This window comes from Capra hircus, chromosome 15, assembly GCF_001704415.2.
Source record: "Capra hircus breed San Clemente chromosome 15, ASM170441v1, whole genome shotgun sequence".
NCBI lineage: Eukaryota > Metazoa > Chordata > Mammalia > Artiodactyla > Bovidae > Capra > Capra hircus.
Genome location: NC_030822.1, coordinates 15,390,648 through 15,393,692, shown reverse-complemented (window position 1 = coordinate 15,393,692; position 3,045 = coordinate 15,390,648).

The window sequence follows — 3,045 nt, the reverse complement described above, 5'->3', positions numbered from 1 at the left end:
AGGACACAGGATTCTTTTTCCTGTGGTAAAGAGAATATTGGTGGCATGCAAATGTATGAATAGAGAGATAAAGAACTTTGTGATTGGATACCCCTAGCCAAATTTCTGTGTAAGGTGAAATTCTGAGTAGCCATGCATTTGATGGTATAGAAATTTTTAGTCAAACTAGACAGATTTTCCAGTAGTCATGCATGGATGTGAGGGTTGGACTCTAAAGAAAGCTGAGAGCCAAAGAATTGTTGCTTTTGAACTGTGATGTTGGAGAAGACTCTTGAGAGTCCCTTGGACTGCAAGGAGATCCAACCAGTCCATTCTAAAGGAGATCCGTCCTGGGTGTCCATTGGAAGGACTGATGTTGAAGCTGAAACTCCAATACTTTGGCCACCTCATGCAAAGAGTTGAATCATTGCAAAGGACCCTGATGCTGGGAGGGATTGGGGACAGGAGGAGAAGGGGACGACAGAGGATGAGATGGCTGGATGGCATCACCTACTCAATGGACATGAGTTCGAGTAGACTCTGGGAGATGGTGATGGACAGGGAGGCCTGGCGTGCTGCAATTCATGGGGTTGCAAAGGGTCATACGTGACTGAGTGACTGAACTGAACTGAAAGAGATTAATGGGGTTGACTAGTTGCTCCACATCTGCCTGAAGAGATTAGCTCTGCTTTGACTGAAAAACCTGCCATAGTCCCCTCCTTAAGTAGTTGCCTTACAAAGCACTGCTGATTCTCTTCAAATTCTATACTTGTCATGTTTCTCTGCTTCTACATCTGTAAGTAGACTCAAGCTTTAGCTTCGTGCTGGCTTAGCTGGCAAAGAACCTGCCTGCCAATGTAAGAGGTGCAAGAGATGCAGGTTCGATCCTCGGATCAGGAAGATCCCCTGGATAAGGAAATGTCAACCCATTCTAATATTCTTGCCTGGAAAACTCCATGGATAGAGGAGTCTGGTGCGCTACAGTCCATGGGGTCGCAAAAAGTTATGATTGAGCATGCACACACTAGCTTCAGAAGGGCTGAAGCAGTGAAGTACAAAACATGATCCAAGAAAACGTTCACTATACATCAAGATGTTATGAAAAACCCAAATGACCTTTTTGGCCAAAGGTCAAAATGGAATAGACATCTTTTTCAAAGCATGAAATATATATTGAATAGGTCATTTGAAGGAACTATCAGATTCAGTAGATGGCAACAGGTTTATATCAGAATGAAAGGATTCAGGGAGGATTATGAAGAAACGTGATTTGAACTGAATCTTTAAGATCAGTTAGTCCCATTCGGAAAGGCAAAGAAAGGAAATATTGTTTCATACCAGTGACATAGCATAAATGAACATTGGAGTGGGGATTTCATTTGGGGAGTGCGGAGTAGAATTTGTGGCCAATCTATAGAATGCCTGCAGTGGTCTTTGGAGTTTAGATTTTATCCTATAAGAATCAGGAAGTTAGTGATAGTTTATAAACTGAGAACTACAAGGTTAAAATTTTAGAGCTAATTGTTTACAGGATAGATTGGGAAAGAAATCATTTTTCAAGTATAGAAACCAGGTACTCTGTTGTTATATTAGTTCAGATATAATTCTGGAGACAGCTGTTTGAGTCTTTTCTGTAATCTCAAAGTACAGAAGACCCTTCTCTGTCCTAACGCCAGAGCCACAACTGTTACGACCTTCAAATTGTCAGAAGCTAGAATCCCAACAAACAGCTGAATTAATTAGATAAAGTTTCACTCAAACTTACATAGCCAAATGGCTTCCCTGGTGGTTCAGATGGTAAAGAATCTGCCTGCAATCCATCCCTGAGTTGGAAGATCCCCTGTAGAAGGGAATGGCTCTCCACTCCAGTGTACTTGCCTGGAGAATGCCATGGACAGAGGAGCCTGGCAGGCTGTATAGTCAATGGGATCACAAAGAGTTAAACACAACTGAACAATTAACACTTTCACAAATGATAAGGGAATGAAACCTGATATCCTAATAAGAATACAAGATGGAATTAAAAGGGTATATTTAACAGTGATTTCAAAGGAAAAACTGAAAAGACTAAAATAGATCGCATACTTATAGAAACCAAGGAGGGAAAAGGAGGGGGGATGATTGGGATTGACAGGATACGCTGTGCTGTGCTGTGCTGAGTCATGTTTGACTCTTTGTGACCCCATGGACTATAGCCCACCAGGCTCCTCTGTCCATGGGATTCTCCAGGCAAGAATACTGGAGTGGGTTGCCATGCCCTCCCCCAGGGGATCTTCCCAACCCAGGGATCAAATCTAGGTGTCCTGTATTGCAGGCAGATTTTTTACCACTGAGCCACCAGAGAAAGCCAACATAACATTCTACTATGTATAAAATAGATAACTGATGAGAACTTATTGTATAGCACAGTCGATTCAGTGCTCGGTGGTAACCTAAATGGGAAGGAAATCGAAAGAGAGAGGGGATGTGTGTATATGTATAATTGATTCACTTTGCTGTACAGCAGAAACTAATGCAATATTGTAAAGCAAGTATACTGCAATATCAATTAACTGAAAATAAAAATAAGTTGCATAGTATGCATGTTTTGTGGTATGTGTGTGCATGTCTATAGTGTGGAAATGATGAAAATAAATTTTGTATAATGTGTGCATTTGGTTGTAGAGTTGAGAAGATAAAAGAGAAAGTAAAGATGACACTATGTTTTATGTTGCATAATTGAGAGAAGACAGTATTTCTGATAATAGAAACAAAGGAAGAGAGAAAATAATATCCCATTAATCACAGATTAATACCTAGCACTCACTATGAAAATGTACTATGTGTCAGGTATGGCTCAAAGCATATGTATTATATTCTTCATATAATTTGTACATAAATCTGATGGTGGGAGCCATTCTTATATTTTATAGATGAAAAAATGAAAAAGAAACTGAGTCACAAAGAGACTAAGCAATGTGTAGAGATGAGGTCAATGGAAATATTTGAGAGGAAATAGTTTAGTTAAAGTATGGGATGAATAAAGAAGAATATGAAGGATATAGACATATTCCAGTTATGTTTCAT